The sequence below is a fragment of the Staurois parvus genome, unplaced genomic scaffold (genome assembly GCF_062004578.1).
Source record: "Staurois parvus isolate SC_StPar_1 unplaced genomic scaffold, SC_StPar_1.0 ptg000022l, whole genome shotgun sequence".
Classification (NCBI taxonomy): Eukaryota; Metazoa; Chordata; class Amphibia; order Anura; family Ranidae; genus Staurois; species Staurois parvus.
In genome coordinates, this window is record NW_028317818.1 from 65,001 (window position 1) to 79,053 (window position 14,053).

The window sequence follows — 14,053 nt, forward strand, 5'->3', positions numbered from 1 at the left end:
GTTCTGGTGAGTGTGCATTTCTTCAGCACTATTTCGCACAGCGCCTGAACATCAGGAGGATATGAAATAGAGGAGAGCACTTGAAGTCACCTTATTTTATGTACTGTTTCATTTGTTTATTTGTTTATACATTTGCCTTTACATAGTATTCTTTTTCTGTAGCGCTGCACCTTATAATTGTATTATACCTGTTGTCCTTTCTTTGACATCTAGAATTGTTGCTTAAATTTCACACAGTGAGATAATCTTGCAGAGTAAAGGAAAATGTAACCTCTGCTTCTTTACCATATTCCAGTCAGGAAACAGCGTAACTTGAAACTTTTTTTCAGATATAAGATATGAGCAATATTACATCCCATGGAAAAATGGCATTACGCCAGAACTTGTTTCCGGTTTAGGGAAAATGCAATTTCTTACATTCCACAGAAAGTGTTGCCTTATTGTACCAACTTGTATTATTTCAGTGCAGATATATGGGGCTCCGTGAGTTATTACACGTAGAACATTCTGTGTGTATGTATATATATATATATATATATATATATATATATATATATATATATATATATATATACATATATATACACAGTGGGGATCGAAAGTTTGGGCACCCCAGCTAAAAATTTGTATTAATGTGCATAAAGAAGCCAAGGAAAGATGGATAAATCTCCAAAAGGCATCAAATTACAGATTAGACATTCTTATAATATGTCAACAAAAGTTAGATTTTATTTCCATCATTTACACTTTCAAAATAACAGAAAACAAAAAAATGGCGTCTGCAAAAGTTTGGGCACCCTGCAGAATTTATAGCATGCACTGCCCCCTTTGCCAAGCTGAGGCCTGCCAGTGTCATGGATTGTTCTCAGTCATCGTCTGGGAAGACCAGGTGATGTCAAGCTCAAAGGTTTTAAATGCCCAGACTCATCTGACCTTGCCCCAACAATCAGCACCATGGGTTCTTCTAAGCAGTTGTCTAGAAAACTGAAACTGAAAATAGTTGACGCTCACAAAGCTGGAGAAGGATATAAGAAGATAGCAAAGCGTTTTTAGATGTCAATATCCTCTGTTCGGAATGTAATTAAGAAATGGCAGTCATCAGGAACAGTGGAAGTTAAAGCAAGATCTGGAAGACCAAGAAAAATATCAGACAGAACAGCTCGCAGGATTGTGAGAAAAACAATTCAAAACCCACGTTTGACTGCACGATCCCTCCAGAAAGATCTGGCAGACACTGGAGTTGTGGTACACTATTCCACTATAAAGAGATACTTGTACAAATATGGTCTTCATGGAAGAGTCATCAGAAGAAAACCTCTTCTACGTCCTCACCACAAAAATCATCCTTTGAACTTTGCAAATGAACATATAGACAAGCCTGATGCATTTTGGAAACAAGTTCTGTGGACCGATGAGGTTAAAATTGAACTTTTTGGCCAGAATGAGCAAAGGTACGTTTGGAGAAGAAGGGGCACAGAATTTAATGAAAAGAACCTCTGTCCAACTGTTAAGCATGGGGTTGGATCAATCATGCTTTGGGGTTGTGTTGCAGCCAGTGGCACAGGGAACAGCTCACGAGTAGAAGGAAAAATGGATTCAATAAAATTTCAGCAAATTTTGGATGGTAACTTGATGCCATCTGTGAAAAAGCTGAAGTTAAAGAGAAGATGGCTTCTACAAATGGATAATGATCCTAAACACACCTCGAAATCCACGGGGGATTACATCAAGAGGCGTAAACTGAAGGTTTTGCCATGGCCTTCACAATCTCCTGACCTCAACATAATTGAAAATCTATGGATAGACCTTAAAAGAGCAGTGCGTGACAGACAGCCCAGAAATCTCAAAGAACTGGAAGACTTTTGTAAGGAAGAATGGGCAAAGATACCTCAAACAAGAATGGAAAGACTCTTGGCTGGCTACAAAAAGCGTTTACAAGCTGTGATACTTGCCAAAGGGGGCAGTAGAAGATATTAACACTGCAAGGTGCCCAAACTTTTGCAGACGCCATTTTTTTGTTTTCTGTTATTTTGAAAGTGTAAATGATGGAAATAAAATCTAACTTTTGTTTACATATTATAAGAATGTCTAATCTGTAATTTGATGCCTTTTGGAGATTTTTCCATCTTTCCTTGGCTTCTTTATGCACATTAATACAAATTTTTAGCTGGGGTGCCCAAACTTTCGATCCCCACTGTACATACATATATACACACATTTTTATTCTATTTTGTTGTTTTGGTTTTGTTATTATTAGGACAATCTATGCATCACAATGAAAAAGTATAAGTGAGATTTTTAAAACATCACCTATTCATAATTCTGGATATCATATTTTTTGACATTTCACTGGATGTACAATTCTAAGGGATTTACATATCTGGTATTTATTAAAGTGACACCATATCATCTTTTATATTTAGCAGAACTAGCAGATGCACAACATCTTACTCCTATCCAGACTCACATACGAGGTGCTATCAAAAAGTTTTGAGACTAGTTTTGAAGCACACCAACAGATGGCAGTAGAAGGCTGCACACACAGTCACAAGAAACACCGACCTTCATAAGTCAGTATGCCAAAACACATTGTCCTGTGTACATCGGGAACTGTGCAACTGGTGCTATTCTGACTACGTTTGTTACCACATCTGCTATTTCATCATGGGCCAGCAAGTTAGAACAAGGAGCAAACGTAAATCTCTGTGTGAAACCCATACACCCATGTTTCAGTCACCAATAATGATCCTCGACATGAAGGACAGGTCATCCATGGCACGCTCACAAAGTTCTTGGCAGACTTCAATGTGGTTTTCCTCTTCTCTTGGGTCAGCAGCCTGGGGACAAACTTGGCAACACTTGGCACTGTTCCGTATGACACACCAACAATGGCAGCAATGTTGAGGATTGTTCTCAGACGATCATCATGCACAAGTTGCTGAATACTTTTGACATTTTCGGGGGACAAGCTTGTGGAAGGTCTTCCTGATCTCTAGTTGTCTTCCAGTGATGTTCTCCCATTCTTGAAGCATGTGTGCCATTCAAAACACATTGAACGACCTATTGCAGCATCGCCATAAACTTGCTGAATAATGTCAAATGTGTCTTTGGCAGATTTACCTAGTTTCACGCAGAATATGTTTGCTCTTTATTCTAACTTGCTACCTTCTAACTATCAGAATAGCACCAATGGCACAGCTCCCAATGTACACAGGATGATGTCTTGTGGCACACTGACTTATGAAGGTCAGTGCTCCCTGTGACTGTGCGTGCAGACTTGTGCTGCCATTTTACAAAACTAGTCTCGAAACATTTTGATACCACTTCATAGATATGTGCTGCTAGAGTGATTGGGCTCCTAAGAGCTCAAAAGTCTTTTTGTTCAGTGTGGTCCCATTTGTCCTAAGGCTACCTAGAAAATAGATAGTGCTTAAAGTGGTTCTGAAGGTAAAAGTTTTTTTATCTTAATGCATTCTGTGCAATAAGGTAAAAAAGTCTTCTCTGTGCAGCTATTCACACCCCCAGCCCCCCTTATACTTACCTGAGCCCAGTGTAGCACTGTGACTGACAGTAGTGGCTCCCTCAGCTCTCTCTCCTCTCACTGGACATGAAGGCAACAGTGGGAGCCTTTGGATCCCACTGATGTCAATCACAGCCTGAGTGGAGAAGTAATTTAAAAAAAAAAAAGAAGTACTTCAAATGAGAATTTATAGTCTTTCTCCACAAAAGAACACACAACTAAAACTTTTTAAATAGGGAATAATTATAGCCTTTTTTGCATTAATTAGCTAGATCCACAAGGGGAAGATTTTCTTCATTTTCTACACCAGTGACTGCTGACCTTGAGTGAGGGAAAATCTGCACAATGAAGAAAAGGATGACCATATTGCAGGGATTCTGTTCCTGCTCTGTGAATAGCAATACAGGCATTCCAGTTACATTCTACTTCCAGAGTTCTAAATGGGAAGTCCAGCTGGCTTTAATCACACGATTAACCCAAATGTTAATAAAAGGAAAAATGTGCTGGAAAATGCAATGGCCCAAACCCATGAGCAGGAAATGGCATCTCTAGCACATTCTGTCTGGCCCCCACTGTTGCCATGATGACAAGGAACTAACATTAATTACTATACTTGTCCTAATATAAACTTCTAAAGTGAGTAAAAGGAAGACATGTTATATAGTAACCAGAAACATCCCTGACACATACGTAGGATGCACAAAGCTGGCATTTAGAGCAATAAGTGTCAGAAAAATATCCCAGTATTTATAGCTACATTAGTAGCTCGGTCACCCTAATCCATCCATCATGAAATTTGTCATAACAGATATTGGATTATCCAAGAACACCCTGTTCTAATGACATTATTCCATCCCATGAAGACTGGGATAAGCAAATCACAAGGGTAAAGGTTTTAAAACGGAATTATATGTGGGTCAACAAGGATGATTCTTCAAGTGTGACATAGATGGCCTCTTTTATGCCTCTTCACCTCTGTTGAGACTAGACATGTGCAGAACAAATAACTGTGTTTAGTTTCAGATGGATTTTTTAACAATTTCATTTAGTTGCATTCGTTAAATTCAGACAATTCGTTTTCGTAATTTGTTTTGTTTATTCATTTGATTGGATTCAATTTTTCACAAGTAATTCAATTGAAATTATCGATTGACTATTTACATATTTGTGATTTTTTTTTCAGATAGAAAAGTTTTCACAACATGAATGCCTCCATTATGGGCCTCACAGAATCTGTTTCATAAAATTATAAGTAAGTTATCATCATTATGACAAACTGTGAACTACAAGAGTATGAACATGTGCTGGACCCTAAAAAGCCTTGATGCTATTCATGAAATATCACTAAATTCTTCTATAGGTAATTATTGTGGCAACTTTATGGGATGCATACAAATTTAATTACTAGTCTATTACAAACATGAAACTCACATGAATGAAGATACTATCTTTTTGTATACCTTAAGACACACATATATAATAATTATGTGGAGCATAGACATTAAAAGCATTTTACGCCTTCACTTCACAGTGTACACCATCCACTGCTGCCAGAATAGGGTGGGGGGTCGACAGACTTGGGTACAACCAGCATGTCAGACTTTGCATTTGATTATTGCCAGGAGCTTTAGCAGCTAGCATTACTCACTGGGTGTTCTCCCAGCAAGAACACAATAGCTGCACAGGAGGACTTCTCCCATCAACACTGACTGTGTTGTTGGGGAAATCGAGCAATTTTCTTTCCTGCAACCCGTGGTCTATAGCTGGCTTAAACCTTTAATAAAAGGTGTGGGAACTCGCTTCAGAATGGTAGAGCTTTTCTTGTTAAAGCACACAGCAACTCGCTTCTTTCAGGGCCTTGTTGCCCAATTTTATTTAAAAGAAAAAGTTCCAGAAATACAAATGCTTCCCACACAGGGGTATCCAACATCAAACCAATTCAGCCCTCTGGCTCTTTCAGCTATACCGCTTTATATATGTCTCCTACAGACTCCTTCCACAAGGTTGTTTTTGCACACAGCAAACTTCTAGCACACAGCTAGTCTGGCGTCCACCTCTCCTTAGTGAAAGCCCACCTGACTCCAAGGCAGAGACCTCCCGTCTGCCGGGGTGGAGCCCTCCTGACTCCTATCTGCCGGGGTGGAGCCCAGCATCATGGCCTGGCCTCCACAAAGAGGCCAGCACACACCTGTGCAATCATCGTGCTGGCTGCTCTCACAATATGGGCCCAGGATTGGAGATTTCATCCCTCCCAAATCTCTTAGAAATCTCCAGGCTACAGGTCCCAAAACAGGCTTTACAAACCAAAGAGGAAACTGATAAACCAGTTTCCTCTGCATTATGAGAACTGCCTGGAGCCCCTCAACCTGTATGGTTGAGAATCCTGGGTCTCCTTCGTGATTTCCACCGTGGCAGGATACCGCACTGCCACAAAGGACATTAAAAAAAACCCTGAAAGGTCCTAGGTTACAAGGCATACAGTATATGTTGATCTGGACACACATGATACTAAAATTATTCATTCACCAGAAAAATTGATTGTTTTATTTTTGACACGTTAATCTTCATTGTATTAATAAGAAGGGCTATTCCGAATATGTGAAGTGTTCTAAGTTATAAAAGAAATATCGGACTCTTGATGTCTCTATATACAGCACTGTGCAAAAGTTTTAGGTAGGTGTGAAGAAATAATGTAAAGTATGAATGCTTTCAAAAATATATATTTTAGCTCAAAACAGCTTCAATTCTTTTAGATACACTAATACACACAGTGTTTGATGGAAATCAGCAATAGTCAGCAATGCGTTTACTATTCCAATTCGTTTTCAAATTTGATTCGCAGTCGAATTCAAATCGAATTTGGATAATTCGTTATTTCGGATTTTGTTACTATCGTTGTTCGGAAATTTGGATACATCTGAACCGGATAAAGACAGACAATTTTGTACAAATTTCGATCCGGAAAAAAAAATTAACCACACATGCCTAGTCCAGACTGAATGGCACCATGGTATTGGATTATGTAAATTGGGACAAGGTGGTTTCATACCCCTCATACTCATTGACAATAAACATCTGCCTTGACACTCAAAATATTAGTGACAAAACAACATAAAAATCAAACCGCACATCATTAAAGACAATAGTGAGAGATCCTGTGCTTGGTGATATGCAAAACAAAAACACATAATATGTATGTATGTATGTATGTATGTATGTCAACAGGTGAGGTGAACAGCATTTGCATGTCTCCTAGTTCATCGCAATCAAGCCAACCCAACACCCATATATATATATATATATATATATATATATATATATATATATATATATATATATATATATATATATATATATATATATATATATATATAAAAAAAGTCCGGGATTGCTGCATTTAAAATGTATTGAAAATAAACATAATGAACAAACTCCAAAAATTAACAAAGCGAATTCCATCTGCTGCTACAGTTTCGAGCTAGTGTTAACGCCCTTCCCCAGGCAGGAACATTGCATAAATTAATCATAGAAATTGCTTCCAAGTGAGGAACCAATTAAATCATTAAGACACATTTAATGAAACATAGCCTTAAAACATTCCAATCATGATTCCTAGAGTGAAGACTAACAAGTTCCGCTCATTCCCCATCACCAAAATAGAGGATTTCCCATCAATAACCTATTGTTAAAAACACATAACAAATGTACAAAATTGTTACAAATAAAAACTACAGACATCTCTTACATAAGATACTTGAGTGAATGGTCATCAAACAACTCAATTACCTGGCTATCCAACCCAGTACTTTAAAATTACCCTATTTTTTTAAAGAAAAAGATGTGAATCAAAATCAGAATGGAGTCTACCAGGCTGTAATGTTCCTAAATTTGTACTTCACTTTTTTTTGGGGGGGGGGGGGGGGAAATTCTCGATCACCACCTTGTCAATTCCGAGTTATTCCATTTATCACCATGTACCTGAGTTGTACAATCAGCTTTCTTCTTCCATGGCTTCTACAGGTTCTTCCACAAATCATTCCTTCTCTACTGCTCCAACAAGCCACCCAACACTGGAGGTTTGGCATCAAGAGGAGTAATGAAGAGGAGGAACAGATACAGGCCAGCAGAAAATGTAGTATTTAAAATCTCTTCAGCTATATTGTCAGACTGAGATGAGAGTTCTTAATCAAGGGGTAGGTTTTTGCACTAAGGAGAAAATGGATCCGTTTGTATATAGGTTGTATATAGGTTTTTAGACCTATTAGATTAAAGGTTTTTTTTCCCCATCTAGATATTACTCAGGACTCTAGACTAAGTAAATTAACAGTTTAGATTTGAGAACAGCCAAATTACTCCTCCTACATTTTGCCCAGCTGTAGAATTGTTCATCAAGAAGGTTTGTTGAAGGGAGATTGTTATCATGGATACAAAAAAATATGAGGAATAGGTTTTTAGATAGTTGGCTGATAGAGAGACTTACCTTTTGGAGGTTAAGCCTCCAGAATTAAATAGTGAAGCAAGTTGTACGGGATGGTATTATAGATAGTGAAACTCAGTTTTATTTGAATACAAAATACCCCATTACCCTTATTATGTATACGCTGCCCAAAATCCACAAGAACCCTATTAATGCCCCAGAATGTCCTATTGTGTCCAGCACTGAATCTGTAACCACTCTAATAGCTAAATTTCAGGACAGATGTATTACACCCTTGATCTTGAAACCACAGTCATATATAAGAGATACAGGGACTTCCTAGATAAAATCAGGGACATTTCTGTTACCCCTGATGCTATATTAGTGCCGTGGGATGTGTCAAACCTATATACAGTTATTCCACATGAATTGAAAATGGAGTCATGCTGCTGCCTTTTGATTAACTCTAAACTATACACAAATAACCTTTTTATTACAATTGTTGTTGATTGTTTTGGAAGAATGTTTATTTTCTATTTAAGGACAGTTACTATTTACAACTCAGTGGTGCAGCCATGGGTTCTAATGTCGGCACCCCTATGCAAACACATTTATGGACATGATAGAGAGTGATTTCATCTATTATAATGTCTTGTTTCAAGAGAAATGTCGGTGTTGGTTTTGTTTCATAGACAATGTGTTCGCTGTGTGGGTGAGTGACATTGATTCCCTCCTGCTTCTCCATTCCTACTTAATTATCTTGTACCAGGTTTGGGATTTAATATCACTTGGAGTAACATTGGAATTTAATTTCTAGATACCCTCTTAAAGATCCAGGATGATCATATTATTAGTGATTTATACGTAAAATCTACAGATTGTAACCAACTTTTTCATCCTCGGGGTGTCTAAGTCATCCCTAAGCCACAGATGACTTGAGTAATAAGAACTGTAAGTGATCCAACAGACCGTGAGAAAAGACTTAATGAGATGGAATGTCAACTATTATAAAAGGGGCTACCCCGCTCAGATGATTAGAAAGGAAAGGGTTAACCTCCCCGTCTCTCGTAGCAGGAGGTCAACAGAATAGAAAATTGCCCTTTGTTTTACAATATCACTTTTATTCACCCCATGTATTTAATATCATTAAAAAGCATTGGTCGGTTCTAAGTGATAATTATCCATTGATACCAGAGTTTAGTGTACCAACTTTACTCTCATATCAGAGAGGTAAGACCATACACAGCAGATTCGGCAGATCCATTCAATTTTGTCCATCTGCAGCTCCTGTTACCTTTTTAGAACCACGAAATGTGGGATCATATCCTTGTTTAAATTGCATACAATGCAATTCAATGATCAAGAGAAAGCATCTTACACATCCCCATAGAGGTTCAAGGCTTTTATACATGTTTTGTTAGCTATATTAAGTGTCCATGTGGATTGCTATGTGTAGGGGAGACCACACAAAAAGCAAAGGATTAGATTGCTAGACTCAAATACTTTATTAGCGATAAGCTGATTCAACTACTGTAATGCCAAGTACACATGATCAGAAAACCAGACAAAAAATACAGCTTATGAAGCGATTGTACGATAATGTGATCATTAGTCAGCTTTTGAGAGACGATCACGACAGTTCATGCGAAATTATCCTAAGGGACAAACACAACATTTTTTTTCATACAATACCAGAACGTACGATTTTTGTTTATTCAGTACAGTATTTGTTCGGGAAAAAAACGGAAGACCAAGACCATGCATACTCAGAAATGAAAGAATACATCACTTCTGTAGTTGTATTCTGTTGTACAAGAATTTTTGTCAGAATAAGGACATACGGTGGCACAACTTAGGTGCATGGCGATAGATGGAATGACTTGGAATAGACAAGGTGGTGACCAAGAATTGTCCCTAAAAAAAAATGAAGTACAGTGGATCCATCTTTGAGGTACATTATAGCCCAGTGGACTAAATTCTGATTTACATGTTTTCCTGCAAAAAAATAAGGTAATTAACATACTAGGTTGGATAGGCAGGAAATTGAATTGTATGATGACCATTCATTAGAGCATCTTAAGTAAGAGATGGCTGTAGTTTTTATATGTTAGTAACAATTTTGTACAATTTGTGTTTTTAACAATAGGTTATTGATGGGAAATCCTCTGGTGAAGGACAATGAACAGAACTCATTACTCTTTACCCTAGGAATCATGACTGGACGTATTATGGCTACGTTTCATTAAATCTCTCTATTTAAGTCAATAGAGCCACGCCGCAAGCACAGGCCATACACTTGGCGCACTGCTGTGGTACATTAGTTGCAATGTAAACTACCATTTGGGGGGAAAAAAACAAAAACACAAAAAAACAAAACACACACATTCAGGAGGCCTCAGGAGTGTCTGATAGCGGTTGCTTATCTGTACTCTGAAAGCAATACACATCTGATTGCTTTTGAGGGCATTAGGCAGGCCATAGACGGGCCGATAAACGAAAAATCGGTCAGCCCCGTTGCTGACGCTGCCACCCATGTCCACGAAAAATGGCCGTTTTTCGCGGATTTTCCACCATAACCAATAAAAATAAATGAGGAGATCCACGAATAACGGCGTGATTATCGGCCAATTTTTCGTGCAGATGAAAATTCGGCTGATCAACGACCTGTCTATGGCCTGCATTAGGCTACTGTAAATCTAGCCAAACAGCAGCAATTGATATTAGACAGATAGAACAAATGTCTACAGTGTGCGCTATAAATGTAGCAATAGTCATCCACGAGTGGATTATCGTGCAATCATTGTCAAATCATTTCTACATGCTACTTGTTTAGCTCACACCATAGGGAGAAAAGTATTATTAATAATTTTAATAGTGAGGTGGTATGATTGAGCTACTAAAAAATTGCCATGTGCTCCTGCACTATAAGCAGTTGTTAGGGCTACCTGATATCTAAAATAGTTAACGTTAGCTTTAAAAAAAAAAAAAAAAAAAAAAAATAATATATATATATATATATATATATATATATATATATATATATATATATATATATATATATATATATATATTAAAGTAGAACTCAAGACAGCAATCAGCTGCTTGTGATTTCTGGGGGTGAGAACAAAGCTCATACTCGCTTGACCCATCAATGGAAGTCCATTTACAAGATGGCTGGGCTATGCAGGGAGATCAGACGTTCAGGTAAGTATATCTCTGTTATCCCCTTCCCTAGAACAAGACAAGCACGTTAACCCATGCACAGCCCCACAGCACGGGCAAAAAAAATGTTATGGCTGGAACTCTATTTTAAGAGGACAAGAAGTGCTTCACACAAAATAAGCAGAGGCCAAAAAAGTCGCCATTATTGTCTGTAGATTCCCTACAGCTGATCTTGCCCCAATTTTTTACTTAACATGCCTTGTCCTGCACCATGCAAAGAGGGGTACCTTGGGGACAGGAGGGGGAACATTCAAGAAGCAGCAGGAGAGGTGCAGAAATTTAAGATCGACAAAGTTAGTGAATCAGAAGCAGAGAGATCTTTGCACTGTAGCTTTCTCTCCAGTGATATTAGTAAATCTCACTCATGGTCCTGTGACACTAGCGGTGCCCTACGTTGTCCAGACATTATTCTAGGTGCAAGCAATCACAAAATGTATCACCATTCATCTACCAGAAGGCTGCAGGAGTACAGACACACAGGGGAGATTTACTAAATCTGTTCATTCAGAATCTGCTACAGCTGTGCATGATAGCCAATCAGCTTCTAAGCCCGGGTTCACACTGATGTGGTGCAGAATTCACAGCGTTTTCTGTGTGAATTCCGTACCGCATCAGATTCGCACCCCATTCATGCTGCGGGTGTGTATGTTAACAGCACCCCGAAATCGGTCCACAAAACATGGTGCCATGTGCAGAATCGGATCGCATAGGTGTGAATACCCAAGCAATCCGATTTTAGTGCGGACGAAAAAAAGGGTCCTGCACCTTTTTGGTGCAGGTATGGTTCGATTAGAGCAGGGGTCCTCAAACTACGGCCCGTGGGTAACATGTGGCCCGCCGAGGACATTTATCCGGCCCGCCGGCAGGGACGTATTTGCCGCAAGGAAGGGACACTAAGTACAGGGGCATGCAGGGAGCTGCTGTATCTTACCTGGCTCCATGTCCCAGTCCCACGACAATCCAGTCCAGGAAGCGCTGCTCCTTCATTCACTCCGGCCACTCCCTCACTCGATGTTCGCTCTGCCGCTCGGCTCCGCCTCCTCACCGGTGATTGGGCGCCATAACTATAGCTCTGGAAAGGCACACAGGCGGCCAATCACCTGTGAGGAGGTGGAGCCGAGCGGCCCCGCGAACATTGAGTGAGGGAGAGGCCGGAGTGAAGGACAGCTGACAGGTAAGTGTGCCGTGCAGATGGTGCTGCTGCAACCAGGTATGCTGGATGCAGCAGCACCATGCTGGAACAGGGGTCAGCAAGTTAAGTGTCATTGGTGTCAGTGGGAGGAATAGTGCCCCATCATTGGTGTCACTGATACTAATGATGGGGCATTATTCCTCCCACTGACACCAATGATGGGGCACCATTCCTCCCCCCCCCCCCACTGACACCAACGATGAAACACTATTCCAACCCCCACTGACACCAATGATGGGGTACTATTCCTCCCACTGACACCAATGTTGGGACACTATCCCCCCCCACTGACACCAAATGACGGGTCACTATTTCCCCCCCCCATTGACACCAATTACATACTATTCCTCCCACTGACACCAAAGATGGGGCACTATTCTTCCCACTGATCCCAATAATGGGACACTATCCCCCCCCACACTGACACCAACGATGGGGCACTATTCCTCCCCCCCCCGACATTAATGATGGGGCACTATTCCTCCCACTGACACCAACGATGGGGCACCATTCCTCCCCCCCACTGACACCAACGATGAAACACTATTCCAAACCCCACTGACACCAATGATGGGGTACTATTCCTCCCACTGACACTAATGTTGGGACACTATCCCCCCCCCCCACTGACACCAAATGACGGGGCACTATTTCCCCCCCCACTGACACCAATTACATACTATTCCTCCCACTGACACCAAAGATGGGCACTATTCTTCCCACTGATCCCAATGATAAGACACTATTCCACCCACTGACACCAATGTTGGGACACTATCCCTCCCCCCACACTGACACAAACGATGGGGCACTATTCCTCCCCCCCGACACTAATGATGGGGCACTATTCCTCCCACTGACACCAATGATGGGGCACTATTCCTCCCACTGACACCAATGATGGGGCACTATTCCTCCCACTGACACTAATGATGGGGCACTATTCCTCCCACTGACACCAATGATGGGGCACTATTCCTCCCACTGACACTAATGATGGGGCACTATTCCTCCCACTGACACCAATGATGGGGCACGTTTCTTCCCACTGACACCAATGATGGGGCACGTTTCTTCCCACTGACACCAATGATAGGGCACGTTTCTTCCCACTGACACCAATGATGGGGCACGTTTCTTCCCACTGACACCAATGATGGGGCACGTTTCTTCCCACTGACACCAATGGTGGGGCACGTTTCTTCCCACTGACACCAATGATGGGGCACGTTTCTTCCCACTGACACCAATGATGGGGCACGTTTCTTCCCACTGACACCAATGATGGGGCACGTTTCTTCCCACTGACACCAATGATGGGGCACTATTTCGCTCCATAAGACACACTTGGGGGGAAATGTCTGTGCGTCTTATATAGAGTGGCCGGCCCAGTATTTCCGCCGCCATTGTATATCCGCAGTCTCTGGTCATCTCCTGTACTGTGTCCGCAGTCTCTGGTCATCTCCTGTACTGTGTCCGCATTTGTTCATAGTTTTTTTTTTTTAAACTATAGTCTGGTCCTCCAACTGTCTGAGGGACAGTGAACTGGCCCCCTGTTTAAAAACTTTGAGGACCCCTGGATTAGAGCGATGCGGTTCCTGTGCGAATCACTTGCGATTTCTCACACCGCATATATGTGAACCCGGGATAACTGTTCAGTTACCTTTGACAATAAAACCTGGAAGTGCACTGGTTTCTGTTG

The 14,053-nt window shown here is 40.6% G+C and overlaps 1 long non-coding RNA gene across 1 annotated transcript in view; it reads right to left on the bottom strand.

Moving 5' to 3' along the window:
- Positions 1–14,053, bottom strand: part of LOC149472124 (uncharacterized) — a 94,309-nt gene that overhangs the window by 38,556 nt on the left and 41,700 nt on the right. The gene's annotated exons all lie outside the window — the stretch shown is intronic.